We start from the raw sequence: 23,487 nt of genomic DNA, 5'->3' as shown, positions 1-23,487 counted from the left end.
TGCACATGCACATACTCATGCACACACGTGCCCATGCACACTCACATGCACATTCACATACACACACATACACACACATACACATTCCTGTGGCTTCCTTCTACATTTCCCTTCAATGCTAACAAACTGTTTCCATGGCTCTGCACCTTGACACTCTATTTTATCCATCTGGAGTGACTCCTGGTCACCTAGGCAGTCTTGGATGATTGCCTGTCTCATGAGCATGGATGCCTCCTCAAAGATGAACTTCAGTTTCCTTTTCAGGAAAACGTGCAGGGCTGACATGAAGATTAACCCATGTCACTATGTGTAGGGATTCCAGCGTGTCTGAGCCTCCGATGGCACTCAGTGAGTGAGTGTCTGTCCTTCCCTCTCACCATCTCTTTGGCTACATGTTCCCATTTGTTTGTGACTCTCAGATTGACAAAGCCATCAGTTCTTGTTTGTGTCTGACCATGAACTGCAGAAGACAACAACTCTCTCTTCATAACACATGAGCTGGGTCTAGGATCAGGTACAAGGGCAATGATCTGAAGTCAAATGAGTGACTAAAGGCAGGCAGAGCTGTGGGCATGGACACGCAGTCTGGTTAAGTGGATGGTTATTCAGGCAGTTGCCAAGGAAACTGATCTAAAATTAGAAATATAGTATCAATTAACTTAGAACTTTTACATATTGCTCCTGGTATCCCTGGCAAAATGCCAGTAAATCTTTCGTTTGATAATTTTAATGCAATTTCTGTGTAGAACTTGAGCACTCCATATAAAATAAAGTTGTTCTTGTTATTTCCACCCAGCCTTCCCTTCCTGTGTCTTCTAAAAATTATTATTATTGTTGTTATTATTATTATTATTATTGAACAAACACACAATGAACTAAGAAAAAAGTACTCCGCTGATGCCCAGAAACAGATCAGTTGTACCCCTGATTCATCCCTGGCTGAGACTTGGCACTCTTTTGCTTACTGTATTTATAACACAATAGTCTCCAATTCCCATGAAGCAGGACACTAGCATGTCCTCGGACCATGCCTTCTTCCCTTTCCTGTCTCCTCCTGTCCTGCAGCCTTTGCTTTGGACTGTCATTCCTTTCACTCCTTTCCTTTGTAAACAAGTTTGGCCACATCTGTATTATGCCTTTTAAACACACTGTTTAGTTCATGTGTTCTGTCCTTTGTTAATAGACTATCGCGGGGCTGGAGAGATGGCTCAACAGTAAAGAACACTGGCTGCTTTTCAGCAGTCTGGATTCAACTCCCAACACCCACATGTGGCTCACAACTATCCATAACTCCAGTTCCAGGGGACTTGTGTCTTCTGCAGGCACTGAACACATTTGATGCACATACATACATGCAGGGAAACACCCATACACGTAAAAACAAAATACACCCAAACAAAACAAAACAAAACAAAACAAAACCAATTCCATCATGCTGTGTGTGGTGTTCTGGGTCTCTTGGTGCTGAGAATATCAAATGCAGGGTGCTATGTGTGCTGAGTCTGTGCTCTACTATGGAGCCACAGCCCAAGCCAAGGCTTGCCTTCTCATTCTGCATTGTGCTACTACTGATTCATCCACACTGTCTCCTAGCTGAAGTCATTCACCTTAATTATTATATTTTAGTACATAGAGTGAATGTGCCAGAAAGTGATCCCATTGATAGGCATTTGGTTTGTGTCCAGTTTACGCTTTTATGAGAACCATTGATGTCACATTCTTACACCTGTCTGTTAAAGGACACATGCAGAAACAAAACTCTTCATTGTCAGGGATAAGACATTATACAGAATTGAAGAAAATCCCCCAAAGCAAACAACAACAACAGCAACAACAACAAACCTTTCAGTGATAGGATGTTCTAGAGAATTAAAGAAAATCTTAAAGAGCAAACAGCAGCAGCAACAACAATAAACCATTAAATGTGGGTAGGAATGAAAGCAATGGGTGAGGAGTTAGTGGGAAGTGAAAACACACACACACACACACACACGTACACACATACACTCGTACACACATACACACACAATGCTTCCTTTTGTAAGTTGTCTTGGTCATGATGTTTCATCACAGCCATAGAAAAGTAACTAAGACACTGACTATCTCTCTGAGTGTTCTTTGTGTGTGTGTGTGTGTCCCACTCATTCCTCTCATTCCTCATCCATTCGTTGCTGTAGTTCCTACCTCTATTTGAAGGAATGTTGATGGAATAGATTTGGAACCATTAGCCTACCTAGAGCAACATGTTTTGGCTTGACCCTGTGAATCTGTGGATGGATGAAGATTCTTGAAACAAATATCACTGATATTAGCTCCCTCAACACCAGCTTTTGGGTGTGTGTGGGTGTGTGTGTGGTATCTCTGGCCTTTGCATTAAAGAGATTAAAACGTGCTCTGCACATGTGTGTAGATAATTGACATGTCAGAATACTGTGTTTCTCTTTGAAGAAACTCTAGAAACGACTTAATTTTGATTTTGTTTCATTCTTTAGATGTACCTGGCCTCAGACAATGTATCTACTATAAGAGTCATGGGATAAGTTAACAGAGCCAAATTTTCCACAAAGTAAAATTGCATTTTTCCCTTCTGATTTTTGCTAAAATAAGTGCTGTTTAGGGTGGGTGAATGACGAAGGCCCCTCTTTATCCAGGCACCTGATCCTGAGTCCTGTAAACTGAAGTCTGTCTCATAGCAGCTTGGGTTGGGGGTGTGCAATCCTGTTCTGACATGTGCCACCTGACTGGTCTGCAAACAGAGCTCTTTCTTGCTTATGTTGCTCTGTGTTACTGTTGAAATCTGAGCAAGATTGTGCACTTCAAAGCTCTAGGATTTGGCTGTAACAGAGAGGGTGACCACCTCTTCTTGGCGACTTCTATGAACTGGAGTGGAATCTCTGTAACATAAAGAGGGCCAGTTCTCTTTAGCAGGTGTGATATAGTTAGTGTTTAACTTTTATCATTGTTACAGTTATGAACCCAAAGGATCAATCTGGTTTAGTTGTCGAAGGCAGATAAAAGTCTGTGCTTAAATTAAGAAAGATTGTTTATTCATAAACATATGACCAGGGGAGCTATCTGCTGCTCACCCTCTTGCGAGAAGGGAACTATTTCTCTTTTTACTTTTAAAAACTGACACATGGTTGGGTGTGGTGGCATAGACCTATAATTCTAGTGCTTGAGAGGCTGAGGCAGGAGAATTGCAAGTTTGAGGCCAGCTTGTGCTACGTAATAATTTACATATGTATGAGGCACGGTGGGATGATTTGATAATGTGTATGATGTGTAATGATCAGACTAGAGCAACTGGCATTCCTATAGCCTTCACTGTTCAGTATGTCTGTAGCCTGGGAGCCTAAACCCCTTTTCTCTTACTTCTTTATGAAATGCATAACAATTATACATAATAGATGGTAAAACAGTCACCCTACTATGCAGCAGTACAGAGAACATACTCTCATGTAAGTTTTTGAAAGAATGCATTCACCAGGAAACTAGTATACTGGCCCACTTCAAAAGGCTTTGGCATCTGCGTTTGTTGGCCCAGGGCTTGTTGAAGCACTCAGGGCTCCTGGTGTGCAGTGTTCTACCCAGCAGCACTCTGCTTAGGGGAAGAGGCTACTACATACAAGACTCAGACATGAACAGTCTACACTGCCTCTCCTGTCCTAGCTCCCAACCCCATCCAGGACAGCCTACACAATATGGGAGTCCATTGCAAAAGATAAAAATGCAAAGAGTCCTTTGTTTACAAATCAATAGAGGCCAAAGAGATGTCTCTGTGGGTAGAGGTGCTTACTGCTAAGCCTGACCAATGGCCCAGCCCTCAGGACCCACAGAGTGGAAGAGACTGGAATCTCTAGACATGTCCCCCACTCTCAACAAATGCACAACTGTAAGAAAAAAAAAATCCAGAATTTAAAGATGATGACAGCAGTATATTAAGGTTGGGCTTTTATTCACAGATCTTCGGGTGATTCACAGGTCACAGGCAGCTGCAGCCCTCTGGGCTCTGACCTCATAAAGAAGATTGGGCAAAAAGGGAAATCCCCTTGGTTTTCTCAGAGATGATGCAGACAGAGTTTGCAGCACGTACTCGTGGGAGAGAGGCAGTTCCATTTGAGAGACCGGGTGTAGTGGCTATTCCTGGTTGTCAACTTGACAATATTTGGAATGAACTACAATCCGGAATTGGAAGGCTCACCAGTGACCCTTATCTGGAGGCTTGGAGATCCTTATCTGGATCTTGGTTTGAAGATCTTGAGCCATAGTGGCTATGGATTCCAGAAGATTGAATCTCCGAGTTAAGGAACACACCTTTAATCTGGGCTATGCCTTTCATCTGGGATTAAAGGTGTGGTGGAACACACCTTTAATCTGGGCTACACCTTTTGCTGGAGACAATATAAGGACATTGGAAGAAGGGAGTCTAGCTCTTGCTCTTGCTCCTTCGCCTGTTTGCTGCGTGAGACTGAGTAACTGCTAGATCCTTGGACTTCCATTCACAGCTGCGACTGAACCATTGTTGGGAATTGGGCTGCCGACTGTAAGTCATCAATAAATTCCTTTACTATTTAGAAATTATCCATAAGTTCTGTGACTCTAGAGAACCCTGACTAATACAGAAGTTGGTACCAGGAGTGGTTCTAGAGTAACAGATGGATCATGGAGAATGACAGTTGATTACCGAAAACTAAATCAGGTAGTAACTCCAATTGCAGCTGCTGTACCAGATGTAGTTTCGTTACTTGAGCAAATTAACACATCTCCTGGCACCTGGTATGCGGCTATTGATCTGGCAAATGCCTTCTTCTCAGTACCTGTCCATAAGGACCACCAGAAGCAATTTGCTTTCAGTTGGCAAGGCCAACAGTATACCTTCACAGTTTTGCCTCAAGGATATATTAACTCTCCTGCCCTGTGTCATAATTTAGTTAGAAGGGATCTTGATCGTTTGGATCTTCCACAAAATATCACATTGGTGCACTATATTGATGACATTATGCTGATTGGATCAAGTGAGCAGGAAGTAGCAACCACTTTGGACTCATTGGTAACACATATGCGTATCAGAGGATGGGAAATAAATCCAACCAAAATTCAAGGACCATCTACCTCAGTGAAATTCTTAGGAGTCCAGTGGTGTGGGGCATGCAGAGATATTCCTTCTAAGGTGAAAGATAAGTTATTGCACCTGGCCCCTCCTACAACCAAGAAAGAAGCACAACGTTTAGTGGGTCTATTTGGATTCTGGAGACAACACATCCCTCACTTGGGTGTGTTACTTAGGCCTATTTACCAAGTGACTCGGAAAGCTGCTAGCTTTGTGTGGGGCCTGGAACAGGAGAAGGCCCTTCAACAGGTCCAGGCTGCTGTGCAGGCTGCTCTACCACTTGGACCATATGACCCAGCAGACCCGATGGTACTTGAGGTGTCTGTGGCTGATAGAGATGCTGTTTGGAGCCTCTGGCAGGCCCCTGTAGGTGAATCACAGAAAAGACCTTTGGGATTTTGGAGCAAAGCTCTACCATCATCTGCAGACAACTATTCTCCCTTTGAAAAGCAGCTCTTGGCCTGCTATTGGGCCTTAGTGGAAACTGAACGTTTGACAATAGGACACCAAGTTACTATGCGACCTGAACTACCCATCATGAGCTGGGTACTATCAGACCCTGCAAGTCATAAAGTGGGACACGCACAGCAGCAGTCTATTATCAAATGGAAGTGGTATATACGTGATCGGGCCAGAGCAGGTCCTGAAGGCACAAGCAAGTTACATGAAGAAGTTGCTCAAATGCCTATGGTTTCTACTCCTGTTACAATGCCATCTGCTGCCAAACATGTGCCTATAGCCTCATGGGGTGTTCCCTATGATCGACTGACCGAAGAGGAGAAGACTAGAGCCTGGTTTACTGATGGCTCTGCACGTTATGCAGGCACCACCCAGAAGTGGACAGCTGCAGCATTACAACCCCTTTCTGGGACAACCCTGAAAGACACAGGTGAAGGGAAATCTTCACAGTGGGCAGAACTTCGGGCAGTACACATGGTATTACAGTTTGTTTGCAAGAAGAAATGGCCAGATGTACGATTATTCACTGACTCATGGGCTGTAGCCAATGGATTGGCTGGATGGTCAGGCACTTGGAAAGATCACAATTGGAAAATTGGTGAGAAAGACATCTGGGGAAGAAGTATGTGGATAGATCTCTCCAAATGGGCAAAGGATGTGAAGATATTTGTGTCCCATGTAAATGCTCACCAAAAGGTGACTTCAGCTGAGGAGGAGTTCAATAATCAAGTGGATAAGATGACCCGTTCTGTGGACAGTCAGCCTCTCTCCCCAGCCATCCCTGTCATTGCTCAATGGGCACATGAACAAAGTGGCCACGGTGGTCGAGATGGAGGTTATGCTTGGGCTCAGCAACACGGGCTTCCACTCACCAAGGCTGACCTGGCTACAGCTGCTGCTGATTGCCAGATCTGCCAACAGCAGAAACCAACACTGAGTCCCAGATATGGCACCATTCCTCGAGGAGACCAGCCAGCAACCTGGTGGCAGGTTGACTACATTGGACCACTTCCTTCGTGGAAAGGACAGCGTTTTGTTCTTACTGGAGTAGATACTTATTCTGGTTATGGATTTGCCTTTCCTGCACGTAATGCCTCTGCTAAAACCACCATTCACGGACTGACAGAATGCCTCATCTATCGTCATGGTATTCCACACAGTATTGCTTCTGACCAAGGAACTCATTTCACAGCCAGAGAAGTACGACAGTGGGCTCACGATCATGGAATTCACTGGTCTTACCACATTCCCCATCATCCTGAAGCAGCTGGGCTGATAGAAAGATGGAATGGCCTTTTGAAGATGCAGTTACAGCGCCAATTAGGTGGTAACAGCTTGGAAGGCTGGGGCAGAGTTCTTCAGAAGGCAGTATATGCTTTGAATCAGCGCTCGATATATGGTACAGTTTCACCCATAGCCAGGATTCATGGGTCCAGGAATCAAGGGGTGGAAAACGGAATAGTTCCACTTACTATCACTCCTAGTGACCCTCTAGGAAAATTTTTGCTTCCTGTCCCCATAACTCTAGGTTCTGCTGGCTTAGAAGTTTTGGCTCCAGAGAGGGGAGTGCTCCTACCAGGAGCTACAACAAACATTTCATTGAACTGGAAGCTCAGACTTCCCCCTGGTCATTTTGGGCTTCTAATGCCCTTAAACCAACAGGCTAAAAAAGGAATAACAGTGTTAGGAGGGGTGATAGATCCAGATTACCATGGGGAAATTGGATTACCTCTTCACAATGGTGGTAAGCAAGATTATGTCTGGAGTGCAGGAGATCCCTTAGGGCGTCTCTTAGTACTACCATGTCCTGTGATTAAAGTCAATGGGAAACTACAACAGCCTAATCCAAGCAGGATGACAAAGGACGCAGACCCATCAGGAATGAAGGTATGGGTCAATCCTCCAGGAAAAGAGCCAAGACCTGCTGAGGTGCTGGCTGAAGGTGAAGGAAATACAGAATGGGTAGTAGAGGAAGGTAGTTATAAATACCAATTAAGGCCACGTAACCAGTTGCAGAAACGAGGATTATAAAGTAATATGAATGCCCATTGTAAATTTACTAATGCGTTTGCGATTGTACGAGGGATAGTTATATCATGTTAGGCGTATTTACAACCTTGTTATTGTTTCATGTGAACATGAGATATTATTTGTGTCAAGTTGACAAGGGGTGGATTGTAGTGGCTATTCCTGGTTGTCAATTTGACAATATTTGGAATGAACTACAATCCGGAATTGGAAGGCTCACCAGTGACCCTTATCTGGAGGCTTGGAGATCCTTATCTGGATCTTGGTTTGAAGATCTTGAGCCATAGTGGCTATGGATTCCAGAAGATTGAATCTCCGAGTTAAGGAACACACCTTTAATCTGGGCTATGCCTTTCATCTGGGATTAAAGGTGTGGTGGAACACACCTTTAATCTGGGCTACACCTTTTGCTGGAGACAATATAAGGACATTGGAAGAAGGGAGTCTAGCTCTTGCTCTTGCTCCTTCGCCTGTTTGCTGCGTGAGACTGAGTAACTGCTAGATCCTTGGACTTCCATTCACAGCTGCGACTGAACCATTGTTGGGAATTGGGCTGCCGACTGTAAGTCATCAATAAATTCCTTTACTATTTAGAAATTATCCATAAGTTCTGTGACTCTAGAGAACCCTGACTAATACACCGGGGAAGCCCTCCATCAGGGCTGCAGTGAACAGGAGAGCCACGGGTCTGGAGTAAAGGACCGGGCCCCTTCAAACCCTTCCACTTCCTCTGTCGCCCACAACACAGCAATCTTTATCCTGAAGGGAATCTGGTTCTAAGTTTTTCTCTTCATCAATCTTCCCCCAATTGAGAACTCACCTATTGTGACCCCCACGCTGGTCATTTGTCACCACCGTGCCTCTGTTTCTCATCTGTAGACCAGGGTCCTTGCTTCATGGGATTAAACAAACGATGCATGGTAAGTAGAATCCAGGCACATTGTCAGCTCCCAGGGAACCGTGGCCATTATTGCTATTATTGTGGTAATCCCTTGCTTTTTGGAAAGCTTATGTGAGAGAGAAAGGCTGTCTTTGTGTACCAACCCGCTCAGGCCCAGGGTGACAGCCCAGTGACAGGCTCCAGCCGCCCAGAAGGTCTACCCTGACTCACTTTCCCCCAGCCTCTTCCAGCTTAACCCCTTTCAAATGTAGAACCTTTTGAATAAGATGAAAGTCTACACACTAAAAAAGCTACAGGCTGCCAGCAAGGTCACCCAAGGAGAGGCAACCATGTCCTCTGGGCATGAAGTACTACACGCCTTGATTCAAACACGAGAGGCCTGGATTGCAGCACTGAGCTGTGCCTGTGTGGTAGCGGTCTGACAGCCTCTGTCCTAGCTGGGCCCTGGACATCTGTTTCATTCCTATCAGAGCCTTGCACAGATCATCAGTGCAGCCGCAAGCCTCTAGCTAGCTCCTAGGAGAATGTCCTCTTTCCTCACAGAGTGGGGCCCCTAGCCAGAGCCCACGTACAACAATGTTCTAGTGTCATGGGTGATTTCTTTATCTGGAACTATTTAATTAATTAATTTATTTGCGACAGGATCACACTATGTAGCTCTGGCCAGCCTGGAACTCATCCATAGACACCGGGCTGGCCCCCAAACTTACAGAGATCTCTCTGTCTCTCCTCCTGAGTGCTAGGATTAAAGTATGCACCACTTTCTTAATGTCTGCACCTACTTTCTCAGAGACGAAGGAGTCACTTAGACTTGGCAGGTCGCCTCTTCTACCCTTCAGACTTTCATTGCATGTGACAGCAGAGATCAAACTGCTCCATGGTTTGGGCGTCTCTGTCTCCAAGGGCTTCAGGGTACAGTCATCCTTTTCTCCGGGGAAGGATGATGGAGTGAGACTAGCTTTCTGCCACTGTTGCTGTGCTCTTTGCTTGGTTTCAGAAAGTGAGAGAATTTTATTATTATTACTATTATTAATATCTGTAGATAAGAAGCAAAGACTATTTTAGCATGCTGTCCACATACATACAGCTGGTGAAGGGCAGAGGCAGCAATTGGGAAAATCAACTAAGAGTAAGTACTAGACACTAGACAGTGGGAGAAGAAGCTTAGGAGGACCTGCAATGCATGGAGAGGGGTAGGAGTGTGAAACCAACTTCTTCAGAAGTCCCAGTGAGAAAACAGCTGAGCCCCATGCTTCACTGCTGTCTCTAGCACTCTTTGGGCATCATGGGGCACGGGCTGGAACTTCTGCAGCACAGGAGGCCTTCTCCCTGACTCACTGGGAAGCAGCACGGGATCTGGTAGTGAAAGGAAATAAAACTTGAGACACGTGATTCATGTAATTTATGTCAAATAGCCCAAAGAGTTGTTTGTGAGCTTTGAAACCTGGGGCTGAGAACATAGCAGAACAGGCCAGGACATGCCCGGGCAGGCCCGTCGTTACATGTCCTGACTGGCCTGGTACCTCCCTATCTCCCGCCCTTCTGACAGTCTGTTAATGTTTAAATGGACCAATCATGTGAAACCGAGCCAATTCCTCCCCCAGCCCCACCCCTTTTCTATAAAAACCCCTAGCTTCCAAGGCTCAGGGTCGAAACCACTGTCTCCTGTGTGAGATACGTTTCGAACCAGAGCTCCGCCATTATGGCTCCACCATGTGGTCGACACCTCTGTCTCCTGCGGGAGATATGTGTTGGCCCGGAGCTCCGTCATTAAACTACCTCATGCTTTTACATCAAGGTGGTCGTCTGTTCGTGATTCTTGGGTGCGCGCCAAATAAAAATTGAGTGGGGGTTTCCCCACTAGGTTCTTTCAGTAGAGATGCTATGGAGCTGCAGAGGAGGATGTGTGGTGACCATGTCATCAGGAAACAAGGTCCACAGTGCCTTAAAAGCAACCTGTGACAAAATCCATTCCAAGCCTGCCTCCTTGCTGGAGGTGGTATCCCCGAGCTACTGATAGGTGACATCATGAGCAGGTTAGCCTGGGAAGGTGATTCAGCTCCTGCAGGTACATGACTCCAGCACTAAGGCACCTGGGTCACAGTCATTGCTTGTCTCATCCTTGTGATAAAATATTGGACAGAAACAACGTAAGCAAGAAAGGGTTTTGTTGTTGTTTGTTTGTTTTTGTTTGTTTGTTTTGGCTTTTGATCTGAAGGTAAGGTACTTCTAGCAGGAAATTGAGGTCATATCACATCTGAGGAAGAGAGGTGATGCTATTCAGATTGCTTCCTCAGGGACCCCAGCCTAGGCACTGTGTGGCACTAAAGTGAATGCGGGTCTTTCTCATTCAGTCATGCCTTTCTGGAACCATAGTCCTAGACATACTCAGAGGAGTGTTTCCATGGCGACTGTACACTTTATCAAGTTGACAGTGAAGACTAACCACCACAACCCCAAGGCCTTTCACTCACTTCTGCTATATCATGACTATGCCAGGCTAGGACTGAACTAGGAAGAGGACAGGACTACCAGCGGGACCTGGCAACAGTTACCTGTCCTTGGCAACCCTGATGGTGGTGTTCCTCTCTATTATAATGATTGCATTATAATATTATAGTATCGAGGAACACATGTCACAATTTATAATTTATCATTTCTTTTGCAATTCTTTGATTGGTACCTATTTCTGTTAATGTCCATTTTAAGTCATTATTTCCACCCTGCCTAGAACAGTGCCTGCCGCGTACAGTAGATTTGAAATCATTCACTGAATCAATGGACAAAAAGAAGTTAGTGACGTTGTTAGAAGTCAAGAAAGTGTGTCAGAAGTCATTGAGTGCTGTCTTCCCTGCCTCTGCTGAGGAAATGTGTGGTTGATTCCGTAATTATCAGCGTCCCAGGGAAGAATGCTGAAAACGCTATCATTTGCAAATACAACCTTTGGTCCTCTTCACTTCCTAGCAGTGCATTTATCTTTGGTTGAAATGCAGTATTGGGGCAATAACTATGCCCTTTTGCTCCCATCCTAGGGCTTTCAATGACCATTCCCCCCATTTAAGGCCAAAGGTCATCAGGGAGAAGCCCAAGCAAGGGAAAAGGGTCTTCAGGCTTGACAAGGAGTTCCAAGGTCATTGGGATATTGCAAACAGAAAGATTTGGAAGTCCAGGTTGGACAATGCTAATTATAAGACCACTTGAATCCTAGCCTCAGAAATGTTTCCCTGGATTATGACTCTTGAGTCTTGAGAAAATCTGGAAAGAAGACCCTTCACAACTGCCCCATCCCCCACCCCAAACATTTTTTTTTTTTTAAAAACGCACATGTAATTTAAATTTTTTCAAATCCTATTTTTAATGGTGGTTCTTAAACAATTTAACCTCCCTGGTAGCCCACCCACTCTTAATAGCGTTCTCACGCCCGGCCAGGAAGAACACAACAGACCAGAATCTTCTGCGGCAAAACTTTATTGCTTACATCTTCAGGAGCTAGGAGCGCAAAACCCCCAGCCCCAAAAGCGAAAGCCCCTTCTATCATCAAACCGAAACCCCTTCCCTATTTAGGAGAGTTATATTTCGCCTAGGACGCATCACTCCCTGATTGGCTGCAGCCCATGGCCGAGCTGACGTTCACGGGAAAGGCAGAGTACAAGTAGTCGTAAAATACCCTTGGCACATGCGCAGATTATTTGTTTACCACTTAGAACACAGGATGTCAGCGCCATCTTGTGACGGCGAATGTGGGGGCGGCTCCCAACATCTCCCCCTTTTCTTTTAATAAGAGCAAATAGGCCACCCATATTAATGAGAGTGGAGATAGAGGTCAAATCCCCAGTGTGTAGGTAAAGGAGCCGTACACATAACCTCCTCCCAGGCTCATCACCCAGAGGGGTCCTGGTCTGGTCCCGTGTTGTTTTTCCTGGGGGAAGGACACTTGAACACTCAACCTTCTTGAAAGATGACATGTCTCCCTAGAATAGGCTCATTTTATGCCGCAGAGCCCTTCTATTGCAGTGCTTAGCCGTGCAACTCTCTCGGGCTGCTAAAGCACACTCACTCTATCCCGTGCAATGAGACTAGCCTCATGGGATATAAGAGCTGAGTGGCCAGCGACCTATTGCCTAAGCATAGATATATCAGGGGAAGCTCCATGTTCTAGTCCTGCAAGCGCCTGGGCAATAACCACCTTGTCTCTCTTAGTTTGGGCCTTAAGCTTACAGACCAATCAAAGAAGCAACACTAATCCACAGCAAAGTGTATCTCCAAATAATATCAATCCCACCCGTTCTTTAAAGAAGGAAAATGTTGAGGAGATCCAATTGGGTAATCCTTTGGTCAGGGGCAGGTCCAAGCGCGTGGAGTTGACCTGAAGTCTCAATTCCCGAAGGATCTGTTCAAATTCAGCCGTCCAATTCTGTAACATATACTGAAAAAGACTTTTTGACAAATTAGCTGCCCTAGTAAAATTCTCATACTGAATGGAAGTAACACACAATCTCGGAAACTTTTGTTTACACCCCAGCTGAGCTATTTGCCATAATACATCTAGTTGTTTCTGGACAAGATCTATGAGTTGATTAACCAGCATGAGACCTCCCTGTATCATGACATTAGCTGAGGCCTGTTTATCTATGACTGTAGTCACTGAGGCTGACAAAGTGTTAATGGTGTCAGTCATCTGGACCTGTCCAGACAGAGCCAAGGCTGTCTGAATTAAGGCCAAACCCAGTTCCTAGTTAGTGGTAAAAAAGCAGGAGAATACTTGAGCATTATACATCACCGTCATCTACCTTTTGTAAGGCCTGGTTAGCAGCTAGAGTAAGAGTCCTAGGGGAGGAGATATGAGGATCTCCTTCTAAAATACCAAACAAAGGCCTTAACTCAGCGGAAGGAATCTTTAAAAAAGGTCTGAGCCAATTAATATCTCCCAACAGCTTTTGAAAATCATTTAAGGTATGGAGGTGATCTCTTTTTATCTAAACATGTAAATATTGATTTCTCTCAAAGGAGGAAATATGCATGACATCCATTTGTCAGACCTGTAATGGCCTGACGCCACGAGGGTTTACCCCTACGTGAGTAGACAAAATTTGACAACAATCTAAAGGCATTATTAAGTAATCAGAATCATTTTCAGTAGAACCAATCTCTCTGGCAGCTCTAGGAATACCAGAGGAAGAAAAAACAGCCATGTAGGCTTGGCAAAATTATTAGTTGAGCTATTCTGTCTCTTTGTGATATAGAAAAGACAACTTGAGGACAAGAACAGAGAACCTGAAGTTCCCCTTTATAATCTTGATCTACAACTCCAGGGTGGACAATAAGACCTTGTAGGCTGCAAGAGCCTGCCTCTGTCATTATTGTCCAGTGGCTTCACCTGCTCGGGAGAGCGCCTTCCAGGCCCTAATAGCCTTTTCATCTGATTCAGAACTATTAAGAACTGGCTCCTCTAATTGATCTTTTTTCTTTTCTTTTTCCTTCTCCTTCCTTCTAATCTCTCCCCAGGTATTCTTACCTGACCTAAACTTTTCCTCGGGTTCAAGACCCTTGGAAAGGCCTGTATACTTATTTTGTGAACCATATTTTCTCTTTGCTCCTATTCTCTCTCCCCGCTTTACTTCTGATAGATTGTCCTGAACTTCATCCAGAATCCGCCCTGCCTTAACCACTTGATAACATGTGAAAAGGAACAAAAGGGCTTCTAACACTAGAGAAAGTTCAAGGCCAAACATACCTTATAAAGCTATTTTCCACTTTACTTCTGATAGACTGTCTTGAATTTCCTTAGAAAGTTCAAGGCCAGGCTTACCTCGTAAAGCTATACTCACTGGTACTCTCGTTCCCCAGCTGAAAAGTTCTGAATTCATGCAGTTGAATCCTTCTTAACAGTCTGCTTTACGGGAACCTTTATTACCGCGACCCGCAGTTCTGGTTCTGGAATGAGGGATCTTCCTTGCGCCGGTGAAACTCCCGTCCCGAGTTTCCTCCCGGGTTTTTTCTTCCCGGATTTTTTCTCGTCCCGGAATTTCTCGTCCCGGATTTCAGCACCAATTCTTAATCGCGTTCTCACGCCCGGCCAGGAAGAACACAACAGACCAGAATCTTCTGCGGCAAAACTTTATTGCTTACATCTTCAGGAGCTAGGAGCGCAAAACCCCCAGCCCCAAAAGCGAAAGCCCCTTCTATCATCAAACCGAAACCCCTTCCCTATTTAGGAGAGTTATATTTCGCCTAGGACGCATCACTCCCTGATTGGCTGCAGCCCATGGCCGAGCTGACGTTCACGGGAAAGGCAGAGTACAAGTAGTCGTAAAATACCCTTGGCACATGCGCAGATTATTTGTTTACCACTTAGAACACAGGATGTCAGCGCCATCTTGTGACGGCGAATGTGGGGGCGGCTCCCAACAACCCACCTACCAGAGGTCGTGAAAAAAAAAAAAAAAAGGATACAGGGTGGGAGAGGGAACCTGCTTAGAAAGGTTCTTTGGAGCAACTCCCATCTGTTTTGTCTGGAAATCTGAAGTTCAGGTCATAGGTTAGTAGTGGCAGCTTGATCCATTAGTAAACACTTCACAGATGCACCAACAGTCTAGTTTGGTAGAGTTGGGATAACAAAGAGGAATCAACAGCTGTGACACGACCTTGCAGAGACAGCCAGGCTTCAGCCTCAGCTCCAGTGAGCAGTAAGGGCCAGCGGGAACTTCAGGAGATGTTCTCAGCTATGCCTCTCTCAGGGAAGCAAAGATCAGCAAAGATGAGAGATCCACAGGGGTTGCACAGCTAACTGTACCAGCAAGCAAAGCTCTGTCTCCATCACTCCCTGGAGTCCTATTTATACTTCCAAATATCATGAGTCTTCCATGTGTCTTGCCTCAGCATGAGTCTACAGAAGCCTCAAGAAACTGCAACACTCCACCAGAAGTTTCTTGGTGTATTTCTCTTTATGGCATCCCAACAAATGCGGCTCAACTATTCAGTGTAAGGTGGACCAATACATGTGTGCGGTTAGCAAAGAATCTTTCATCATGTGTCCCTTGATGTGCTCGCTTTAGCAGAACATCATCTCTCTTGTGACTGCTTCAACCAAACATTCCTTTGTGAGTCTGCCCTAGTCTTTTACCTGTGTCCACTTTAATGAAACATTCTTTCATGTGTTTACCCCAGGAAAACACCATCCAACCAAATTGCCAAAGAACTTAAGTTGCCACTTCACAATAAAATGTATACATAAGAATGCGAGACCACACGATGCCTCCTTATCGCTGTTTTCTTCCTTAGAAAGTTTTTGGACAGGGTCTCGTGTATTCTAGGCCAGTCCCCAAATGTCTATGTAAATAGCCCTGAAACTTCTGATCCTCTTGCTCCATCTCCTGAATGTGGTGCCAGGAGGGAACCTAGGACTCAGTGCCTGTCACTCTGCTGACTGTGACAGCCCCAGCATTACGTGATATTTTAATATATGTAGACAGTGCTGTGTTTAAATCATATTAACATGTCTGCTTCACTCAGAATCTTTGTAGATTTTAAAGGTATAACAACACATAATTATCATTATCATCTCTAGAGCTTCTCACATTTATCCACTGCAACTTCCTCCCTATCAGTCAACCTCTCTGCGTGCCGCCTTCCTACCACTTCCACCGCTCTCTGTTAACCGAAATCCTTCTCCTCGAGACTTGTAAGAGATCAACCTCTGAGGTCCTGCATGTGAATGACCAGGGCATTGTCTTTCTGTACTCTAAGCTTGTTTTTTGTTTTGTTTTGTTATTTTTTTCAACACAGTGATCTCCATTTCCATTCACATTGCCACAAACAACAGAGTTTCTCCCTCCCCCCCCCCCCGCTTAATAATATTCCAGCATGTGCACGCATGCGTGTATGTGCATGCATGTGTATGTGTGACTTATTCTTTATCATATATCATTTGTATGCTTAGAGTGACTCTATATCTTGGCTTTTGTGACTAGCCCTGTGAACATGGGTGTGCAGATTGTCTCAGACAAGCCGACATTACTTCTTTGGATGTGTACATCCTCAGTAATGGGATTTGTGGGTCTCGCAGGACTTGTACTTTTAGTACTTGTGGGTCACTCGGGAGTTGTACTTTTAGTATTTTAAGGGACTAACAATCCATCCTGATTCACATCCCCACCAACAGTGCATGGGGAGCCCTTTCTCCACACCCTCACTAGTACTTCCCACTTTGGGCCTTTTGGATAATTACCATTTTACCAGAGTGACTTGATCTCTCACTGTGGCTTTAAATTGTATTTCCCTGATTTGTGCTAGCAATTTTTTTTTCTGTGTACCTGCTGATTTTTTTGCATGTCTTATTTTGATAAATGATTATTTAGGTTTGTTGCTTGGTTTTAATTGGGTTATTTCTTGTTTTGTTCTCTTTTTTAAAAGTATTTCTATTAATTTTTCAAGAATTTTATACAATATGTTTTTATACTATTCACTCTTGAGTTCTTACTCTTAAATCCTCCCCAGTTCATGCCCAGCTTCCTACTCCTACTCCCACTCTTAACCTCTGTTTCTTTTAGTCAACAGCGCACCGACTCTGGCTGGTACTGTGCATGTACTTGTGAGTGTAGGACCATCCACTGGAGAAGTCTACAGGAGCCACACCCTTAAGGAAAGCTGGCATTCACCCTCCTCGAAGCCATCCATTGTCCATAGCCTCTCCATCAGGGATGAGAGTTCATGAGCTCCTTAAGCTTCCGTCCATGCTAGACTGTAGCCTGTATTGATCTTGAGCAGGTCTTGTGTAAGCAACCACAGCTGCTGTGAGCTCATGAGGGTGGTGGTCCTGTTACTCTCAGGAGACACCGTTTCACTGTGGTCCTCCCTGCCCCCTTTTCCACAATGATCCCTAAGCCGCAGGTAACAGTTTGTGGAATAGATATCCTGTTTGTGGTTGAGCACTGTCCAGCCACTGACCCTCTGCATTGTGACCAATTGTGACTGCTCTTGAGATTTTAAAATTCTCTAACTATTGTGGGCTTGAACTCCCTTTCAGGCACAGAGCTTACAAGCATCCTTTCCCATTCTAGAGATTTTCTTCATTTTGACAGTTGATGGCTTTTTGGGCAGACACCTTTTCGTATGGGATGGTTGAGTTTCTCCATGTGCCTCTGAACTCTTGTCCTTGTGTATTCTAATGTCCTGTGGCATTTCCTGTATGTTTTCTTCCATTTGAGTTGATTTTTGTAGCCTACATCTAGCAGTTCATCTTTTGCATGTAGATACCAGAGTCCCTCTGTACTATTTACTAGTTGAGATTTATTTTTATTTTATCTACGTGTGTGTGTGTGTCTATGTGTCTGTAAGAATGTGACTGTGTGCCCTCAGAGGCCTGGGGAGGATGTCAGATCCCCTGGAGCTGGAGTTACAGGTGGCTGAGAGCTGCCTCACATGGCTGCTGGGGATTAAACTCTGCTTCTCTCAAAGCGCAGCAAGTGCTCTTAACTGCCTGCCCTCAGGTCCAAGGACTGAAAACACTGGCTTTACTCTGTCTCTCCCTCTGCTAGCAGTGTAGTCTTGTTTACTTTCTCTATGGTCTCATCACTAGCTGGGAATGATTACAGCACATACCATATGCAGGCTTCTGCAAAGGGTAACTGAGCTTGCCACACAGGGCTTCAAGGAATAGCAGCAGTGGTTGTGAAGAGCTCAGGGCCTGGTGCCCATCAGCCTGAATGAACCCTGAATGAACTCATGTTTAACCACCATCATCCCAAGTGGGGCCAGGCATTTCACTTCCTTGCTTGGTATCCTTTTTTTTTTTAAAATGGGGAACATTTGGTTGTCATGAAAATGAGTAAGTTAATCTAATCTGTATAAAAGGTGATGCCTGTACTCAGCAAGTATTGTTGGCTGCAATTAGCATGATGGTCGATACAGCCCAGATTGAGTGTGGTCCACAACAGCCATGAAATGATATTTTCATTTTACTGGAAGCACAGACCAGAGACAGAAAGTGAAGGAGAGGTTTCACCGGGTTCAGCTCAGTGGATTTCAGGGTGTCTCTGAGGGCGGCTAAGCTTCGTCTGCTCCCACAGGTGTGGTCACGGTGCCATTGTTGCTCAGTCATCATACCTCAGCTTCTGGAATACCCACCCAAGACATTGTTCCACCCTCGCACACAGCACTCTCAAATGCATCCTGGCTGAGAAGTAGCTGTTACCCCAATCCTGGGAGCGGGAGCAGCGTGACTGACAGCTTGCTGGAACTGGGACTTCCTTTTTGCCCTGGGCTCTGGCTGTGAAACAGAGCACATGAAAATAATTTCCTTAAGGAAGTTGTCCTGGTAGACAATGCCTCTTTGTCTGCAGGTAAAAGATGCTGCGAGGCCTAAAGACTGTGTGGTCTGGGATCTGAACAGCTGGGCTGTCTTTCTGGCTTCTAGGGCCTGCTGGGACATTGCTTCTCCCAGAGTGCCCTTCCATGAAACCTTGTCCTGCTGGCTTTCACTTCTGCCGCTTGTGCAGAGGGACAAAGTGCATGATGGGTGGTAACTGAGAACTGAGGCCACGGCAGGGGAGATTCCGGGGCACCAGGGCAGTGGAGCTGCCTCCTAGAGTCCCTGAAGTCACACTCATGTTTAACCCCTGTGCACCTCTGCTCACAATATGAAGGTGACATTAACTGACTCCGGTGAATATCCTGAGACTAATTAAATCTTTGGGAAAGAGTTAAGGAAACGAAGCTGATGTCTTTGTTGACAAAGCTGCAGTACTTATCAAACCCCCAGGGTTTCAGGGCTCAAGGGCATGAGAGATCAGGTAGGAGGGCCGCATAATTCTTCCCGAAAGCTAGTTTCGACCTCCCCAGCCACCCCAAGGATTCTCCAAAGACCTGAGGGGTTTTCAAAAGCCGCTGCTCTCTTGAGCAGGTCTAAGGAAGTCAAGCGTTAGTCTTCCTGATTTACCCTTCTCCTGGGACCTTTCCAGTTCCGCTGACCTCCCAACCTCCCTTATATCATTCTTTGGCTTGACTTAATTCTCTTTTGGTTTTAAACAAAAAAGGAGTCAGCCATTGTTCCGTTGTTACCGTCCATCACAGCTGTCACCCAGGGAGCATGTGTGTGTGTGTGTGTGTGTGTGTGTGTGTGTGCTCTGCGTGCTGTGCATGTGTTTCCTGTGGAAGCTAAGTCTTCCAAGAGCCCACAGAAGGTCACCTTTCATCCCATGTACCCAGGCTGGCCTGGCAACACTGCAACCTACAAGCCATGGCAGCACCTAGCGCTAGCATTTTTTTGTACGGCACCTTTCTCCTCAGCGGGTTTCAAACCAACTGCTGCATGCTTGTCTCTCATGCTTCATGCGATGAACTAACTTCTCAGAGAAACTCACGCTGTTCCACGGAAAGCCAAAGATCAGGACTGTTAGTGAGATTAAGCCATCTCAGTCAAACTCTTGATTTTTGTAGGCAAAAATTCTAGTCAGCCACCAGAGGGTGCCCACAGAGTTCTCTAAAAATGACTAAAAACCATGAAAGATTGCAGGAGGAAACATTTCCAGTTTGTATAAGACCAAAACAAATAGAGCTTGCCCACCCCTGCCTTATGTGGAGAATGACAAAGCAGCCATGGAAAAAGCAGGGGCGGGGGCTTTGGGACTGAGGGAGCGTGAGAGAAATCACCTGGATTTGAGCTGAACTGAGTTGCTTCAGGATTTGAAATTGGCAATTGGAATAGCATTTTGTGTACCGGCCCAGGAAGCGGTTTCATTTCTAAGCAAAACTCTCCGCCATGACCATCCCCCCATCTGTGTGTACAAAAGAAATGCAAATACATGTAAATATTATTCTAAACCAAAGGCTTCCTGGAAGGTAAGGCGGCTGCAGCAGAAAAAGAAAGAGAAAATGAAAAAAAGAAAAGAAAAAGAAAGAAAAGGAAAGAAAAAAGCACAGTGCGCTGGGAATTGGAAGGGTTGAGTGTTTGAGCCACAGGTCTTGCCCTAGGGTAAGATCTCAAAATGGAAATGAAGGGACTGTGGATCTCAAAGCAGAGAGCAGACCCTACCTTCTCCAGGGCCTGGCATGTAGGCTATGTCTGGCATCTCTAGCTCCAGGGACTGGCATGGTGACTGGGTTGTAATAGGTGCCTGGAAATGTCAGAAGAGTCCGTGTGTGTCCCAGAAGAGAGCTGGAGAAGGCAGGACTTCCTGGGCTGGCTGGGAACATTTGTCAGGCTGAGAAGTGGGGAGACATGGTGGCCTGGGGTGGAAGGATAATTTCCTCATGAGAAGTTCTGTTGTTGTTGAACTCGGGTATCATATCGTGTGTAACCAACAAGTCAGGCTTGGCCACCCATCTTCAATAAGCTGATTAGAGGAGCCAAATTAATAGTGAGAAGCAGAAAGAGGACACTTAGTCAATGTGGCCATATCGGGAAGAGGGGCAAAGAGTCTTTTTTTTTAAATTCAAGACAGGGTTTCTCTGTGTAGCACTGGTTGTCCTGGATCTTACTCCATAGACCAGGCTGGCCTCAAACTCAGAGATCCTCCTGCCTCTGCCTCCCAAGTGCTGGGATTAAAGACATGCGCTACCACTGCCTGGACAAAGAGTCTTAATGACTTCTCTGAGTCTGTCTTGGGGGTTCTGACAAGTTTAAGTAGAAAGCAAGAGATATGCGTAATGAAACAGTCTCCGAGATGTGGTCCCCTCCCCCCACCTCCTTGAGCCTCTCCTGAAGGTCAGTCTGTCTTACAAGGTCACCTGACCTGTGCATTTTTTTCTTCTGGAAACAAGTTCTTCCTTTGGATGCCCTCAATTTCAGACATTTCCTCTCCCAGTACAGAGGTTCCTGGGGACATTGCAGTTTCTTGGGGTCCATTCTTTCAACAGTCTGATGAAGAAGGAAGTGCCAATGTGTCTGTAGCAGGTGTTCATTCCTGCCAGACAGGTCGGTTTATACCATGCTATGTTAAGTTTGTGCCACTGTGACAAAGTAATTGAGATAAACAACTTAAAATTAGATATTTATCTATTTATCCATTTATTTATTTATTTATTTATTTATTCCTTTTGGCCCATGATTTTAGAGATTTAAGTTTATGATGAGGGGGCTCTGAAAGTCAAGGTGACACAGATATCATGGTGGGAACCACTTGGTAGAGCAAAACCACTCACCTCAGGGTGGTGTGACTTTTCTTGGGGCAAAGTAAAGAAACATTATATTTGCCCCAGATAGGGAGCTGACAGACCAGACCAGAAAAGAATTTCATCCAAGCCCAGGCTGGTGAACAAGTAAATTAGGGTCTCTTAGTTACTTAAAGGAGTGTGGGCCACTTACCTTGGAAATGTCACAACCTTTAGAATTAACACACAGGCAGCTGTACCTCCAATAAGAATTGCACCTCCTGCATATGCTAACACACACACACACACACACACACACACACACACACACACACACACACCAATCCTAGGGCAGGACTGCATGCATTTGGGAAAGGAACAAGAGGGTGTAATTACTAGGATCTGCAAGGAAACGCTAACTTCGTCACTATTACTACAGAATGTATTATTCTGTTGACTTCGTTGCCATAACTGTGGGCCAAAGGTTTTCTATAGGTCACAACAGGACCTCTGCTTTGAGGTGGCCAAGAAGAAATGAAAAGAGGAGGAAGGAAGGAAGGAAGGAAGGAAGGAAGGAAGGAAGGAAGGGGAAGGGGAAGGGAAGGGAAGAAGGAAGGGAGGGAGGGAGGGAGGGAGGGAGGAAGGGAGGGAGGAAGGGAGGGAGGGAGGGAAGAAAGAAGGAAGGAGGGAAGGAAAGGGGAAAGGGAGGAAGCAAGGAAGGAAGGAAAAAGAAAAGGGAGGAAGGAGAAACAAATAAGCCAGGTATAAGGATATGACCTTTGTGGGCATATGTCTGTGACCTAATTCCTCTAATTAGACCCCACTTTCAGAAGTTTCCATCAACTCTCAGTAGCCTATTAAGCCATGGTCCTATCAATGGATTAACCCATTGATGAGGTTAGAATCTTCTCAGTGTACTCACCTTCCAAAGGCTTGACCTCTGAACACATGAGCTTTGGGGAAACATTTCAAATTCAAACTGTAATGTGCTCCTTCTGAGGTACCTCTGCCGGAAACCTTTGCCCTTAATGTCCAACAGAACAGAAGTATGAATGTGTTGACTTTGTCTTCATCACGGTCACTTGCCCTGTCTGAATGCTCCATCCATTCACGTATGTTTCTTTCTACTCATACGGAGTTTTTCAGTATCAGTCTCTAGCTACCACTTATCATTCCCAAACAAGGACCCTAGTGTCTCTTAGTCATTTTTTTCCATGGTAAACTAAAGAAGTAAATATTGGTGGAAATAAGTTCTTACTAGTACCCAGAAAGATCTTTGGTTCTCTGGGAATCCAGCCAATATGGAATGAGGTGGAGGGACTGGTTGCTGGGCAACTAACTGGGCTGCCATTTATCTTTCTGGGTAAGCAAAGGCACTGTGTGTCTATGTTCTCTCCCTTTCTCTCTCCCTCCCCCCACCCCCCACCCCCGTCTCTCTCTGTGTCATTCTTTATGTCTCTCTCTTTCTATCTCTGTATTACTCTGTCTCCCTCCCTCTCCCTGTCTCTGTCTCTGTCTCTCTCTCTCTGTGGGGGTCATATGGTCTTGAGAGTGGGCTTCAGTGATATCTCGCTCTGACATGGGGTCTATCACTTACACAGTGCTTTGGCAGCTCCTATTGTCTCTTTCTGCTGTGCACAGGGAGAGAAGATATGATTCGTGTTTAAATTTAGAAAGAACTGTAGAAGTATAGTTTGGAGACATTTTGTTTCCCTTAGGTTATGTTACTTCCCGGTACTTCACAGAAGGAATTATGATGTCCAGGCCTGTGACATAGAATGCTCACTCTGTGTATTCTCTTTTCAATATTTTTTCCTTAAAGTTACTTTTATGAAAGAGAATAGTTTTAGGAGTTGTCCTGCTTCTCCTGCTCATGCCCATGGCTACGTCTGTACATCTG

The 23,487-nt window shown here is 45.2% G+C and overlaps 1 long non-coding RNA gene across 1 annotated transcript; it reads right to left on the bottom strand.

Moving 5' to 3' along the window:
• Window positions 1-20,176: 20,176 nt before the first annotated feature.
• On the bottom strand, window positions 20,177-22,592 carry Gm35895. Its single transcript, XR_381605.3, has 3 exons — window positions 22,510-22,592; window positions 20,530-20,723; window positions 20,177-20,272 (listed from the first exon to the last, which is right to left on the bottom strand). It is a non-coding gene; the product is annotated as a predicted gene, 35895 (long non-coding RNA).
• Between the last annotated feature and the right edge of the window lie 895 nt (window positions 22,593-23,487).

This window comes from Mus musculus, chromosome 12 (genome assembly GCF_000001635.26).
Source record: "Mus musculus strain C57BL/6J chromosome 12, GRCm38.p6 C57BL/6J".
NCBI lineage: Eukaryota > Metazoa > Chordata > Mammalia > Rodentia > Muridae > Mus > Mus musculus.
This window is presented reverse-complemented; position numbering and strand designations above follow the sequence as displayed.